This window comes from Mauremys reevesii, linkage group 4 (assembly GCF_016161935.1).
Source record: "Mauremys reevesii isolate NIE-2019 linkage group 4, ASM1616193v1, whole genome shotgun sequence".
NCBI classification, from domain to species: domain Eukaryota; kingdom Metazoa; phylum Chordata; order Testudines; family Geoemydidae; genus Mauremys; species Mauremys reevesii.
The window spans coordinates 29,977,533-29,994,670 of record NC_052626.1 but is presented as its reverse complement, the minus strand read 5'-3'; positions in this window follow the sequence as shown (position 1 = coordinate 29,994,670).

Sequence of the window (17,138 nt, the reverse complement as noted above, 5' to 3'; positions counted from 1 at the left end):
GCTCTGGGATGTGGTTACTTTGACTCTGGCCTGTGTGCTGCAATATGGATGTCAGAGCTCTTGGTTTGAGCATGGATCAGAAAATCCTTAACCTAGGTTTAAAATGCAATGCAGATGCTCAAGCTTAGGGTTTTTTGACATGGGTCAGCTGACTCAGGTCCCACCGACCTTGGGCTTACATAGCACTGTAGAAAAAAAGACCTTCCCAGGCAGAGCAATTTGAAGGATGGGCGCCTTAAACCTCAGCTGTACCAAGTGAGGTTACAGGCTCCTTTTCACAAATGTGTGCTCTAATTCACACTAGAGCTTGGGCTGCTACAAACTTCAGTCTTGCAAGCTTCAACCTCTGTTTCACTGCCTCCACACCTTTGCATTTTGACCCTCTGTCCCCTGCTCTTACCATGAGACCACACTGCCTTTCCAGCTTCAAAATACAACTGCAATCAAGATACAATATGAAAAATGGCCTCTGGCCTGAAGTCTTGGCATCCCATTGATCTCTTGCAACGTCTAGGATGTCGTTACGTGTGTTTCAGGGAAAGGAAACATATTCTTTAGAATTGGCCAACATTCTGATCATTAATAATACTCCCTTCTTAACTGGAACTCTCAGCAAGGGAATGATCATCCTCTCCAACATTTCCAGAGAATTGTAGCTTCTCAGGAAATATTTCTGTGCTGGCAGTTACTAGTAATCAGACCAGACCAGCCAACCTTTCTGTGCTGTATGTAGCTACTATTCTGTTTACTGGGGACTTTACCTCTGAGTAAAGGAAACCTGTCTGGTTGTTAGGGAGCAGGTCTGTGAGATGATGCAAGGTATACGGACCCATCCTCACATCTGGCCGAGTTGCGCTGTGTACAGGAATTGAAGATGGGGTGCGGCAAAGCAACACTTTTGTGATTCCCAAGGGATGCTGGGAACTTCTGGCATAAGTTAGAGCAGTCTCAGTGCTACTCTAATTTGCACCAGCTCGTAACAGCACATAAGGGGCTCTCACACCAGCTAGGCTATGTCCCTTTCTCCAGTCTTCCCAATAGGCCTTTTACGCCTGCTGTGGAGAGATGCCATAGGGCTGGATTTGCCTTCTCAACACTAGCTGGAGATTCCCTCATGGAGTGAAAAATTCTCAGCTGCTCTCTTAAGGTACCATACTGGGCCCAGGATCTGGCCCATAGGTGCTTAGGAAATGACAGTCATACTGCATTCTCTCGCAGGGACACTTTATATATGTTCTGAGGAAAACAGCAAGTTAGCAAAGAGTACATCATCTAGTCTGAAAGGGCATATATAGCACTTTATGCCTGAGAAACAGAACAGTTTCTTTTCTGAGGATTGTGAGAATTTCAGTAGCTGAGCTCGTGCAATGCTAATCTCAAACAGGAACTTTTCTGCAGCCAATCTGGGAAGAGATTAATAGATCCTGAACTGGACACCCAGAAAACTTATTTTATATTCCTATCACTGCTTGTATTCTGGAACAAAATTCATAGCTTGGTGCTTCTCTTAATAAATAATGAGTTACTTATGGTAATTAAAGGAACTGCTTGACAGCTTCACTGGAGAGAAAAAGAAACCTCTTTAATCTGTTGTGAGCATTAAAAAGAAACACCCCAAACCACCCTCTAAAACACTGCAGTGCATCAGTAATTGTTATTGGTACCATGAACCATCTGATCCCCCAGTTAGATTGAGTGACCTCTGAAAAGATTTATAATCTTTTCCAGAAACCTCATTGTAAGACAATGTCAAAAAAACTGCAGGGAATTTATACATATATTATTCATTGTTCATACCAATATCTTCCTTTCTGTTTTCTCACCGAAAAAAGAAAGAAACTGGAGACACATTGTAACAGGGCAACTCACTGAGCTTTGCTTTCCTGTGGGCATGAACTAAAGTAAAAAGTGTTTACTCGGAACTTTTTGCAAACTTCATTCACTGAGTTTATCAAGAGGACAGTGTCAAGTATTTTTAAAACCTTCCTTGTTGATATTGCCAATAACACTTCACATTATTGAAATGACAAGAAATTACAAACTCTAATTTACTTTTTGCTAGTTATCTTTTGCATTCCTTAGTTTAGCCAATATAAAAAAAAACTAGTCAGTTTCTTTTTTTTTTTTTTTTAAATAGCCCATTTTTTGTCAATTTGACTTTTAGGGCCTCATGCACTAGCAAAGCACAGAAGGCCCTACATAAATAATACATAACTACACATCAAAATACTGCATTAGAAGAACATTACTGAGGTTGCAAAGTCAAGCACTCAAAAGTTAGGAAATGCTGGAATTAGGGTTGCCCATCAACTTTAATTTGGCCCTCTTGCACATATGCATTATGAGATGATCTTTAATTACATGATCACACTCTTTTTTCTACATGACCCCCCCCCCCATTCAATGCACAGCATGGACAGTGCTCATTGCATGAGACGCTATTCAATATTTTGTTTTATCCTCATTGTTCAATGTATGACTCCATGCATTATTGACTGCCCACCATTCAAACCCTGCTCTGAATTATTAACTTCCTCACTGGCTTTTCTATCGTGCTCATCACTGAAGTATCCAGGTGTTTCACAAATATTGATTAATTTATTTTCACAACACCCCATGAGATGAGGGGGTGGTGTTATCTCCATTTTACAAATAGGGCACAGAGAGAGATTAAGGTCGAAAGTATCCACTAATTGTGGGGACCCAACCTAAGATGCCTAGGATCTGTTTTTCCAGAGTACTTAGCATTGGAGTAGGACAGAAAACAAGAAATTCCTACATTTTTAAATTTTTTTTACCAGCCCCAACTATTACAGTAACAATTAGAACAAAGTTCCAATGCTTGGACTGTAAGCATTGTAGGGGACTGTTTGCTTGTTTCTATCAGAATAAAAGCCTCACAAATATTTCCATCAATTTTAAGTTTTGTAAGTTTGATTTCTGCAAAACCATGAATTTGGGGCCAAATTTGACCTGATTGTGCCTTTCTTAAGTCTCTTATTCTGTATTACCAGCAAGTTGTTAGTATTTTTACTTTTTATTTTAGAAATAAAATACAAATAGAGCAGTGTGTATAATGTAGCAGTACAGTACAGAGTTTTGCATGCTCTCTAGGATAGTTTTAACTATAGTAAAAAGAACAGGAGTACTTGTGGTACCTTAGAGATCACAAGTGCTCCTTTTTGCGGACTAACACGGCTGCTACTCTGAAACCTTAATTACAGTACTTAGTTCAGGAAGTGCTTCTGAGGCTACCCTGAATCCTTATCAGGAAGGTGGGTATATCTGTGTTTGGCCTCTGCATTGTGAGCAGCACCTCCAATGACAAATCTCAAATAAAAATATTGTGTGTGTACAATCTATGATACCCAGTGGTTTCAGGTCACAAGAAATCACACAGCTGTAACAACTTCTCTCTTCATCAAAAGGGCATGAACTTGCAGTTTCCAACACTGCAGCACAGGCCTTTACCACTTGGACCTCAGGAGTTAACACCAGTAGCAGTAGTAGACTGTTATCATCTAGTGGGTCACACTTTGCCAGTTTGTTACACAAACTTTCTCATTGCTCTTGTTTTGCAAGGGTTCCCCTCTCCTCTGTTTCACTTTGCATTTTGAGGGTCATGTAAACACAAAACATCCAAGCCAAAACCTTACAGTGCCACTTGGTTGTACACAGAAGCCAGCTGAAACTGACTTGTGTGATTTAACATAGCTAAGTTCCCTCAACTGTTTCAGCAACCTTCTGATGAACCAGAGCTGAGTCTCAAGATTGTAATGAGACAGGAATTCAGCCAGTATTTGTGGGTTTTCAATATTTTTGCAAGCCTTTCGCACAACGCTAAAAAAAAAAATCTGTTCAGAAATGCATGACTATATGGTGAAATCGGTTTTCATTGCCACATAGAGAATTAAATTTCATTCTTAGTTATGCTTTCCATTTCAATAGCACCTTCCACCCAAGGAATTCAAGACATTCTACAAACATTAGCAAATCATAACAGAGAGGTTGGAAAAGATTGTAACTAATCAACAGTCATGTAGGACTTAAGATTGTTTCTGTGATGCACACCATGCCCACTTGGAACTTAAACCTGCCACCAGATCTTGCTGTTCTAAAAGCACAGATCTCTATTACATAGGGGAAAATACCTTTTACTAGTCAATGGCATAGGCCTGTGATACTTCAGTTATGTTGACACTGGAGTTGGAGCTGTAATTTCCAGCTTGGGTAGACATACTGTGCTAGCTTGATCAGAGCTAGCACCCTAAAAATAGCAGCATAAGCCCTGGCTGCATGTGTGGCAGGACAGGTTAGCTACCCCAAGTATGATCCTGTCCGAGACCCTCAGTATGCACTTGTGACAGTTACCCTGTCAGGCTACCCATGCAGTTGTGGCTACACTGCTATTTTTAGTGCATTAGCTTGATCAGAGCTAGCGCAGGTATGTCTACCCAAGCTGGCAATTATACCTCCAGCTCCAATGTAGACAAACCCACAGCTGAGCAGCTCTAATTCCATTCCCATTCATACTTTCCTAGGTGGACAGAGCTTATTATCAAGCACCTAGGATTTCACAACTTGCTTCTCTCACCAATGTAGCAAATCCATAGTCACCTCAGACTTCATGGTTATCAGTCTGTCATTCTAAGGGTCGGGATCAAATTCTGAGTGATGGCTGCTGTGACACTACAGAGACATGTGACCAGGTCACCTGGTGCTGGACTCCATCTTGGGATGTCAGTTATTTTCCACTGAGAACCAAACTTTGAAACAAATGGTTCCCGCCATATGCAAAAGGCACATATACAAGGCATATAATAAGGCAAGGGAATGACATCATCTTGGTTCTTCACTGACACCCCACCCAAGAAGACTCCTGGAAACACCTGAGGAACAAAGACTGACCTGGGGGAAGTGCTGGACCCAAGCTAAAGAGAGTTTTAGCCTGTGAATGGAACACCTGGGGATTGCAAGCTGTAAGCAAGTGCAGCTTGCCCCTTCAGATCCTCACCCTAGGTGGTGATACAAGCAGGCTGCAGATCTTCTTTTCATATTCAATCTATTTAGTGTATTAAGCTTAGTTTGCATTTTTTTGTTTATTTGCTCGGTAATCTGCTTTGATCTGTTTGCTGTCCCTTATAATTAGGGCCCTACCAAATTCATGGTCCATTTGGGGTTAATTTCATGGTCATGGGATTTTTAAAATTGTAAATTTCATGATTTCAGCTATTTAAATCTGAAATTTCATGGTAGTGTAATTGTAGGGGTCCTGACCCAAAAAGAAGTTGGGAGGGGGTTGCAAGGTTATTGTAGCAGGGGGTCTCGGTACTGTTAGCTTACTTCTGCGCAGCTGCTGGCGGCAGTGCTGCCTTCAGAGCTGGGCAGCTGAAGAGCTGTGGCTGCTGGCCGGGAGCCCAGCTCTGAAGGCAGAGCCGCCACCAGCAGCTGCGCAGAAGTAAGGATGGCTTGGTATGGTATTTCCATCCTTACTTCTGCGCTGCTGTCTTCAGAGCTGGGCCCTCAGTCAGCAGCTGCCACTCTCCAGCCACCCAGCTCTGAAGACAGCAGCACAGAAGTAAGGGTGGCAATACTGCAACCCCTCTAAAATAACCTTATGATGCCCCTGCAACTCCCTTTTGGGTCAGGACCCCCAATTTGAGAAACACTAGTCTCCCCCATGAAATTTGTGTAATATGGGATGAAAGCACACAAAAGACCAGACTTCAGTCTGTGATGTGCTTTTCATGGCCATGAATTTGGTAGGACCCTACTTAGATTTTTAAGTGATTATATCTTTTGTAGTCAATACATTTGTTTTTGCTTAATCTAAAACCTTGGAAATCATAACTTGGGGCAGAAAGCTGTTGCATATTCCTCTCCACAGTTGAGGGAGGGGTGAATTTTATGAGCTTACGCTGCACAGTTCCCTGTGCAGCTCAAGGTGGTATAATTTTGGGTTTATACTGTAGGGGGGGTGTGCCTTAGGAACTGGGAGGTGCCCTAGCTGAAGCCTTCCCATGCAGGGGCTGGTTAAAGAGCCTGTCTGCATGTACTGCAGCTGGGTGAGTCCCTACCTGTAGTATGCTGGTGAAAGTGCAGGCTGAAGCTTGGAGGGCTTGGCAGCTTGTCACAGCAGTACAGTGTAGAAGGGAGCTCAGGCTGGTGTGTCAGGGGGGCTCAGTGGTACCCCAGTTCCAGGTGGCACCCCAGGGGGAACGTATCACAATGCTGCCCATTTACTTCCTAGGTGCAGGATGAAGGGGTGTCTTCTTTGCCTTCTAGATATTCCCCCAAAGTTTGCTGTCTTTACTCATAGACAGGATAACCTCCCATGGCTTGTTTTCTTCTGTGTGTTCCTTTCCTGTTGATTTCACATTTCTTCATATGTAAATGTTCACCCATTATGTTAGTTTACCATGCTTAATTTACATCGCAACAGAGAGATTCACTTTTCATACCTTCTGTCAGGAGGAAAACCTGTTTTTCACCTTTGCTGGTCAATACAGACTCTGAGAACATATTTTCAGTATATATACGTAACTCCTTATATAATATCTATACATACAAGATATTGCTGACCAGTGTGGCACTAGCTTTCATTTGAGACCTCCCATAAGAGTCTTTGGTGAATTACAATGTACACACCAAACTCATGAGATTTCTGTATCCCCCCTGCCAGTTGGCATTAAGAGGTTCTTCAGTCACAGGTACAAACAAGGGTTTGAAAAGTCCCTAAATAGCCTTATTTGATGGTTAAGCCTTAATTGCATATCATCTTGCCCTGATGTGAGTCTGAATAGGAGAGCACAACACATGCTTGTAATGCTTCCTCAGGGTCCTCCCCCACCTTACTTCTTTGTTCCAAATTAGTAAATCCAGTTTAATTTGGTGACTGTAGAGTCTATTAGCTGAAGTACCAAGTGTCTGTTTTATGAGAATTCACCTTGAGTCACAGGGATCTGGCCTGTAGCGTAATTAATACAGGAGGCAATAGTCAGAGCTCCAGATGCCAATTGTGGTGTGTCTGGATTAACTTTTAAATTGCACTTTGTGAAACTATCTATTCTTGGGTTCTCCAGAGGCCAGAAAACCCTTGTAATCTGCACAAATATCCCTTGAAGCATTCAACATTTTGTCTCTCTTCTTTCAGCAGAATGGCTCCCTACACATGTTCTAAACACAAAATCCTTGTATGAGGCACAAATAATCACAAAAAAATAACTAACCAGCCCCTGATGATTAAGCCTAATCAGAAGAGCAACAAACATTGAGTTCAGCCACTCTGACATCTTTGCACAAGAATCTTACTGAAAACTGTTTTCAGTTTCTGTGCACAGTTTGATTGTGGCAAATGGTGCCCTGCTCTCCAGGAATATTTAGTGCTCTGCCATGAGCAAAGATGGCTACCTTTTCTTAAGGCTGTCACTAACACATCCTAGTTATCTAAGCCACTGAGCCTCTCTGTATCTCAGATTCCCTATCTGCGAAATGGGGTCACGTTTCACCTGCCTCTCATGGTCATGGGGAGGCTCAATTCATTGATGTTTGAAAGTACTTTCATGCTATAAGCATTATATAAATAAATGTATTGTCATCATGCCTACTGTTACTTGCACAATCTAGGGCACGCCATCTTTACCCTTCCATGGGCTCAAGGTGTAATCCAATTAATTTAGTCACCCCGCCCTTTCCCAGTTCCTAGGACTCCGGGTGAAAGGCACCTACCCTCACCCAGTTCTTAGGGCTGAGGGCGTAATCTTCTGCATGTTTGCAGGGCCTTTTACCAGTGAAAGAGCTTCACACAGTAATATCCTTAACCTCTGTTTATTAAGTTACCAAAACAGAATACACACTCTAAGCATACAATGCTCACCACTCCCAATAAGGCAGATGAACTTTTCCTGGTGGCCAGTCCGGCTCAGGTCGTCCAGGGCTCCTCCAGCTTCTGCGTGGTGTGATTGGCAGCATGTTGAGATCTGGTAGCTGTCTTTGGCTGTGTCCTGGAGTTAGAACTTCCCTTTGGTTTATATAGTTAAACTTGAGTCCTGCTTAGTTGTACCGTAACAATCATTTTAAAGTAAAGTCCTACAAAACAGTATTTTTCCACCAATCCTAGCCCATTATGAAACAATTCTTTAACCAATCAGACTTCACCACCTTAGTTGATTTAAATCTTGCAAAATTAGTTATGCAACAGACAGAAACAATCAAAGAATCAGACAGAACCCAAACAGATAAACAATAGCGAAGTAGTGACCGTAAAGGCAAAACATTAATGAACACACCAAACTCATGAGATTTCTGTATCCCCCTTGCCAGTTGACATTAAGAGGTTCTTCAGTCACAGGTACTTGCCCACCCCATACAAAAAAAGGGGTTGATAAGTCCTAGAGTAGCCTTATTTGAGGGTTAAGTCTTAATTGCAGCACAGTCGGGTTTTGACCGAAGGAGAGCAGCCCTTCAGTATTCACTCTGTGCACAGCCAGGCTGGCAACAGAAACTCCTTGAGGGACTGCTGGAGAGCTTCCCGGAGGGAAGGTGGGCCTGGCATAGGACTTTTTTCCTACTTGTTACGTCCTTGAGAGACTGCCACCTGCCAGGGCCTCCCTGAAGGAAGGCAGGCTGCATCGGAGACGATTGTTTGCAATCTGTGCCTTGCTTGCTGCTTCTGCTGAATAGGTCTGTGGCAGATGGTCCCCTGCTTGAAGACCATAAGAACCAAATAAACCCATTTTTGCTTTCTTATGCCTGATCAAGGTCTCAGTACTGGTTTGAGCCCAGGAGGGCCCTGAGTCACACTGTGTCTGCCGATAATTCAGTTCCAATTCATCTTTACCTGGTACCTGGACAGATAAGACCACTGCCTAAATTGGGTAAACCACAAACTGACTTTAACAAGAGAGTGAAGCGCAGGATTGATTTCAGTGAACTTTGTTCAGTCATATCACAGATTCTGTAGCTTCTCCCAGGAGATGCATGCTAGCAATGTTTCTCTCTTCTTTTCTGTCTCTCTTGCTTTGCTGAAGACTTCTGTTATTACCTTATATGTGTCAGTTGTCAACACACACACACACAAAATCTGTCTGGAAAGTCTCCATATGAGATTTGACTTGCTGCTCCTTGGGCTAGTATAGTAATTAAATGTCAAAAGGCAGAATGTACCATTTACTGAGTGTTAGAATTCTCTCCTTAAAACATGAAAAAAATGGCATGACAGTTCCACTTTTTAATCACTTGCTAATCAATAGAGTATATTCATAACTTGCCCCTATTTTTATTTATAAGTAAAAGAATAATCATTTATCTTTAAATCCTGGATATGAGCACTTCACAAGCATTAATGACTATCTTCACCCCACCACAGTACAGTAGGGAAGCATTATCATCTCAGTTATACAAATGGTGAAGTGAGGCACTGAGATTAAAATTATTTAGCTAACAGTTGCTCATCATTCCTTGTTTCCTTTATCACAATCTATCATTTTGTGCAAATGGTTAAATGTCCAGTGGGATTTTTTTCACTTCTCTCTGAGTAGTCTCTGCAAATATCTGTTTCATGGCATTTAATCCTTACCCAATATATAATACTACTTTGCATCATAGGGGGGAGGGATAGCTCGGTGGTTTGAGCATTGGCCTACTAAACCCAGGATTATGAGTTAAATCTTTGAGGGGGCCATTTAGGGATCTGAGGATGGGTCCTGCTTTGAGCAGGGGGTTGGACTAGATGGTCTCCTGAGCCTCTTCCAACCCTGGTATTCTATGATAGGTGCTGACTTTTGTTTTTGCTGGTGGGTGCGCTATGAAGAGGTGTGTGTGTGTTTTGGGGGGGGGAAGGAGGGAGTTTGACATTTTTGGGGTGGGGGAGGCCATTTTCAGCATATTTATACACTTTTTTCATATTCTAGTTATTGAATATGTGTCTATCTTTACTATCTGATTCAATTGTTATGAACTACATAATTACATCATTGTGAATTACAGTATATTAAAATCATTGCAAAATCCTACAAGCTGTCTTCACTAACATCCCAGTTTAAAGACATTATGTCTCACTGTAGCTTTCTGGGTAACTGTCAGCAATCTTATTTGCATCTAGTTCCCTGATACAGTCTTCATGCACATTAAGGACAGCTACATTTTTCAGTTACGTCTGTCCCATTGATGACTTGAGATAATTTTTAAATCTTCTGAAGCTGGAGAATGAGTGTTCTGCAGTTCAGAATGATACAGGCACAGTGAGAAAGATTCTTATAAATGTGCAGTACTCTGGGAGCATATGACTCCAAGATCTCTTTCTTGACTGGTAACAGCTAATTTAGACCCCATCATTTTGTATGTATGTGTAAGGGTCCGTGTACGGGTCCCCTAGTCGGGTGAGGGGTCGCTCTTCACCTTCGGGGCGCCTGGGAACCAGGCCACCTCACTACAGGAGGCTGAGTAAGCAGTTCAGTATTAAAATCCACCCCCTAGGTCAGGGCAGGGCAACAACCAGTAGTTCTGGGCTCAGACCCTCAGGCAGGGGCTGAGCAACCAACCAGTTCAAGTCTGTAAAGCCCACGCCCGAGCTCAGGGCGGGGCAGCAACACAGGCACAGGGCTCAGACCCTCAGGCAGGGCTGAGCAGGAGTTCCAGTTTGTAAAGCCCAAGCCCTAGCTCAGGGCGGGGCAGCAACAGGTAAGTCCAGGCTTCTACACCTGAGCGTTGGGGTGAGGGGGGGACTGCCACCCATGAGGGGGCTGGCGGGGGGGGGGGCAGCACAGGCCCACCCACTCCACTGAGTCCCAGCCCGGGGCCCTAGCAGCGGCAGGGATCCACTGCCATCAGTGGGGATCCTGGCCGCAACACACTGACATAGGCTCAAGGTCTGCTGCAGCCAGACTGGGGTTGGCTATCCCCGGGCCACTTCCAATCTCCCTCTCCACTGGTACCTGTGTCATCATGGCTTCAGCAGGGGGGGGTCTACCAGCATCGGCTCCTCAGGATATGGGTGCATGGGTGGGCTCAACTCCTCCTCTGGGTAGCGGGCTCGGGGCAGGCTCGGCCAGTCCTCCTCAGGGTAGCGGGCTCAGTCCAGCAGGAGCTCAGGCACCAGCATCTGTCCTCTCCAGTGGCCAGGCAGCAACTGAGCGTTGGGGCTGGGCCTTTATACTTCCTGTCCCGCCCCTTGACTTCCGGGAGGCGGGGACAGGTGGCGGTGACTCCGCCCACTTCGGCGGCTGTTCTGGCTCGGCCCTCTCAGGTGCAGCTGGGAGCCAGGCCGCCTCACTACAGTATAGTTGAGATTATATTTTGCCATGTGCATTACTTTGCATTTAACATTGAATTTCATATACCATTTTGCTGTCAAGTCACCCAGTTTTGTGAGATCCTTTTGTTGTAAGATTGTGCAGTCAGTTTTGGACTTAACTATCTTGAGTAATTTTGTATCATTTGTAATTTTTGCCAGCACACTGTTTACCCCCTTTTCCAGATCATTTATGAATATATTGAACAGAACTGGTCCCAGTACAGGCACCTGGGGGATACCACTGTTTATTTCTCTCCATTCTGTGCTGTGTTAGCAGCACAGAGCTTATCACATTCCACACTCATGGTCCGTCTGGAGCTAAGGCATGCCCTGTGATCAGATCTCAGGTACAAAACTCAGGGGATGCCAGGAACCACTATTGCTTGTGGGTGCTGTGCACTCCCTATTTTTTTCCATGGGTGCTTGAGACCTGGAGCACCCATGGAGTCAAAGCCTGTGCTTTGCACATGTATGGTTCCATTTATCCAAGAATCTCAAAGCACTTTGAAAATATTAATAAACCTTATTACAACCTTGCTCAGGAAGTGTTAATCTAATCATTTTACAGATGGCAAACTGCGTCACTCATGTTATGGCCAAAATGATCACAGGTGTCCACTAATTCTGGATGCCCAATTTGAGATACCTAGGATCTGATTTTCAGAGCTGATGAGGATTGTCCAAGCATTAATGGAGCTGTGGGTGCTCCACATTTCAGTCTTTCAAAGGGTGCCCCAAATCAGTGGCCGTTTTTAAAAAACTGGCTGTAGCAGCCTGACCCCAAATCTGTCGAAGTCACTAGGAGTCTTTCCATTTACTTACATGGCCTTTGAATCAAGCGCTGGGTCAATTGGCCAAAGTCACACTACAAGTCAGTGCAGAAGGTATAAGAAACCAGGCATCTTGACTCTTTGGTGTTCTGTTCTAGTCTATTCAGGTTCTTAGATCATGCCCATCCCCATGGTATCTCTAAGCACTAGAGATACCATGGGGATGCATGTGGTCTAAGAAGCTGAATAGAACAGAACAAGGATGTCGTAAATACATTCTCTTAATAGTTGCCGCAACTAATTTTATTGAATCTCCGTGAAATGTTTGTTTGTGAGCCTTTGTTTAAAATGTTATTCTGAGCCACGCATCAGGATAATGAAAGGCAGGGGTTAGGCTTTCATTCAGCTCTGTTGTTTAAGCCTCATACTCACTATTTTTTTAACTGATCTTGAAACCAGACCAACAAGCTTGATCAGCCAATCAAAATCAGTTTAATGAGCTACAGAGAAAGTGTTTTGACTAAATGAAAGCTTATCCTCAAGTCTCCACTGCTACCAGACTGTGACTGCTGGCCCTTCCTTGCAAACGGGGCCGGCTCTAGACCCCAGCGCGCCAAGCGCGCGCTTGGGGCGGCACTTTGCCGGCAGGGTGGCAGGCGGCTCCGGCAGACCTTCCGCAGTCATGCCTGCGGGAGGTCCACCGAAGAAAGCGGACCCGGTGGACCTCCCGCAGGCATGACTGTGGAGGGTCTGCTGGTCCCACGGCTCCGGTGGACCTCCCGCAGGCGTGCCTGCAGATGCTCCACCGGAGCCACGGGAGCAGCGGACCATCCGCACGCACGTCTGCAAGAGGTCCCCTGGAGCCACGGGACCGGCGTGCTTGGGGCGGCCAAATTCCTAGAGCCGCCCCTGCTTGCAAAGTGTGTCTGAAGCTTCCCTGGGTGACCTCCATCCCACCTCATTAGATTGAAACAGAGCACCAGGGATCCAGTCCAACAACATATACCTTACATGCACCACGAGTCCCAACAACTTCAGTGGTGCTCCATTCACAGGAAGGCCTGCTGCACCAGGCCCTGGCTTCATTAATAAGCAATCAAGCCTGGGCCTTGGTTCTTGCTATATACTTGCTGGTTTTGTGGAGAGCTCTCAAATACGAGGGCTCCATTCTGGAACTCTGCCGTTTCTTGGAAATACAAAACCCCAGCCAGCTCTGAGTGTCTGGTGTTAAATATGCTCCAGGCAGGGAATATAGATCTATTGGTAGAGCGGTTAGGACACGAAGTCTTTCTCCCAGGGGAGACTGCTGTGAGTGAGAAAGATCCTGTAGTTCAACAACTTAATTTACTGTTTAAATTGCACTACTGAGCTGAAACTCCAAGTAGCTGGGTAATGGCAGGCAATTGTATTAGCAGTACCTCTGAGAGGGAGACAGCTTGCAGTGATGGCTTTTGCCTGTCCCCACCACCCCCCAGGCTATTTCTGACACTCAGCAACCTGCCAAGGGGAACAGGAATACAAAGGGAGAGAAAAGCAAAATAAATGCACAAGGCAAAGGCACTGGCACCATAAAGTATCACCATGGGAAAAAACAGTCATTGGTTTTAGCAATATAGAAATGTCCAGTTCAATTTTTCATATTAGCAGGATTTCTCCCCCTCCTGCTGATGAGCATGGAATGACACAGGGCAGAACTCTGCACACTGCTCTTGTAAAGAACAAGTACAACTCCCCATCTCAATGTATTTTATCTGTGATGAAGGGAAACGGGCAGGACTCAAGTCACCCTGACAGTGTGGGTCCCCTCTGAGATATGCTGCATCACTTCTGCCGCACAACATATAGATTCCAAGGCCACCATTTATATTAGTTCAGTGGTTGTCAAACTGTGGGTCAGGACCCAAAGTGGGTCACGACCCCATTAAAGTGGGGTCACCAGGGCTGGCTTAGACTTGCTGGGGCCTGAGCCAAAATCTGAGCCCCACTTCCTGGGCTGAAGCTTGAGCCCCACTGCCCAAGCAGTGAGGCTCAGGTTGCAGGTTCCTTGTCTGGGGCTGAAGCTCTCGGCTGGCCTTCTATTTGGGGGTCCTGTAGTAATTGTTATAGAATATCAGGATTGGAAGGGACCTCAGGAGGTCATATAGTCCAACCCCCTGCTCAAAGCAGGTCCAATCCCCAGACAGATTTTTGCCCCAGATCCCTAAATGGCCCCCTCAAGGATTGAACTCACAAGCCTGGGTTTAGCAGGCCAATGCTCAAACCACTGAGCTATTCCTCTCCCTTGTTGTCAGAAGGGGACTGCAATGCAGTGAAGTTTGAGAAACCCTGCACTGGTTTAAACATGCAAGTGACCTATGCCTCATGCTGCAGAGGAGGTGAACCCCCGCCCCAGGTCTCTGCCAATCTGACCTGGGGGAAAACTCATTCCTGACCCAAATATGGTGATCAGTTTACACCCTGAGCATGTGTGCAGGACCCATCAGCCAGACACCTGGGAAAGAATTCTCTGTAGTTACTCAGAGTTCTCCCCAACGAGTGTCCCATCACTGGCCGTTGGAGATATTTGCTGTATGCCATTGTAGGCAGTCGCATCATACCAGCCCCTCCATAAACTTATCAAGCTTAGACTTCAAGCCAGTTAGGTTTTTTGCCCCCACTGCTCTCCTTAGAAGGCTGTTGCAGAACTTCACTCCTCTGATGGTTAGAAACCTTCACCTAATTTCAAGCCTGAATTTGTTGATGGCCAGTTTATATCCATTTGTTCTCGTGTCCACATTGGCGCTTAGTTTAAATAACTCCTCTCCTTCCCTGGTATTTATCTCTTTGATGTATCATCTCCCCTCAACCTTCTTTTGGCTAGGCTAAACAAGCCATGCTCTTTGAGTCTCCTCTGCACGTGTTCCACTTCGAATTCATCTTTTTAAATATGGGAGACCAGAATTGCACACAGTATTCCAGACGAGATCTCACCAGTGGTTGTATAATGGTAATAATAATTAATATGCTAGCACTTCCCTGTCTCTACTGGAAATATCTCACCTGAGGCATTCTAGAACTGGATTAGCCTTTTTCACGGCCGCTTCACATTGGTGGCTCATAGTCATCTTGTGACCAACCAATACACCCAGGTCTTTCTCCTCCTCTGTCACTTCCAACTGATATGTTCCCATCTTACAGCAAAAAAATCTTGTTGTCAGGGCTGGCTCCAAGTTTTTTGCCCCCCCAAGCAAAAAAACTTTCCCATGCCTCCCTGGCCTCACCCCAAATCCACCCCTTCCCCAAATCCCCCCCCAGGTGTGCCGCATTTCCCCTCCTCCCTCTCCCGAGGGGGGAGAAGCGGAAGCGTGCTCGGGGAAGTAGGTGGCAGTGGAGCGGAGGTGAGCTGGGGAGGAGCGGTTCCTCTGCCCCCCCCAGGGTTACTTCCTGTGGCCCTCCCCATGCCCCTCACCGCTGCAGCTCCCCTCCCTTCCACCTGTTCCCCCTGAGCGCGCCGCTGCCGCTCCGCTTCTCCCCTCTCCCTCCCAGGCTTGCCGCAAAACAGCTGTTTTGTGCAGCAAGCCTGGGAGGGAGGGAGGAGAAGCAGAGCGGCAGCATGCTCAGGGGAGCAGGTGGCAGTGGAGCGGAGGTGAGCTGGAGAGAAGCGGTTCCTCTGCCCCGCACCCCCAGGTTACTTCCTGCGGTCCTCCCCGCGCTCCCCACCACTGCAGCTCACCTCCGTTCAGGGCCAGCTCCCGGCTTTTTGTGCCTCAAGCAAAAAAAAAAAAAAGGAGCCGGAGTGCTGCCCCTTAGAAAGTGCCGCCCCAAGCACATGCTTGGAGTGCTGGTGCCTAGAGCTGGCCCTGCTTGTTGTTAGTCCCTAGGTGCATGACCTTGCACTTTGCATTATTAAATTTCATCCCATTTCTATTATTCCAGTTTTCAAGGTCCTTCAGATCTTGTATGATATTCCGGTCCTCCTTGGTACTGGGAACACCTCCGAACTTTGTGTCGTCAGCAAATTTTATTAGCCCACTCCTACTTTTTGTGCCAAGATCAGTCTGACGGGGCAGAGCGGCCCCGCACTGGTGCCGCGGGGGTTAACCCTTCCTTCTCAGCAGAGGAAGCCCTGCCCCGGAAGTCCTGCTGGGCATGCTCCAACTGGAGGCTAGGTATAAAAGCCTGCAAAATTGCTCAGTCAGGGCTGACCACCGGAGGAGGACGCACACAACCAGCTCCTGAGGAGGAACAGCCCACACGCCAAGATCCTGCCCGGCCGGCACGTACCCTGCATCCCAGACGGAGGACCCAACAGAGGGATATGGACCGGTAAACCCCCTTCCCCCGCCCCAGAGGGGAGAATACGACGTTGAGGGTAGGAAGTGACCCAGGGGAACCTTAGGAACAAGCTGCGTTATAGCAGCACTGACACTTGGTGTGTTGTGGGCGGATCCCCGCTGAGCCAACAGCAAGAGGAACCCTGCCAATAGGGGAGCCCTGGGTCGGGGCCTGGTGGAGAAGGTGGGACTGGGTCCCCCTACTTCTCTGACCATTAGGTGACACTTCCCCACCTGAGAGGGGGAAAGACAGACTCTGGCCATTGGGCCACACTGGCCTGATACCTGGGACAAGTTGTATGGACTCTGGCCATTGGGCCATGCTGTCCTGATACTCGGGGCGAGCACGTGGGAACCTGCCATTAGGCCCCCATCGGGATGCCCTTAAAGAAGGCAGGCAGGGAAATCTGAAAGGCGAGGCCCTGGTACCCCACTCTCCCCTGCCACAAAGGGGCGCTGCGGTGCTAGACCCATCAGTCAGTAATAAAAATGTTAAATAATATTGGTCCCCAAACTCGTTCCTGACAAACTCCACTAGTAACCTCTCTCCAGCCTGACAGTTCATCTTTCAGTATGACCCGTTGTAATGTCCCCTTTAACCAGTTCCTTATCCACCTTTCAATTCTCATATTAATCCCCATCTTCTCCAATTTAACTAACAAACAATTTCCCATGTGGAACTATATCAAATGCCTTACTGAAATCTAGGTAGATTAGGTGTACTGCATTTCCTTTGTCTAAAAAAATCAGTTTTCTTCTCAA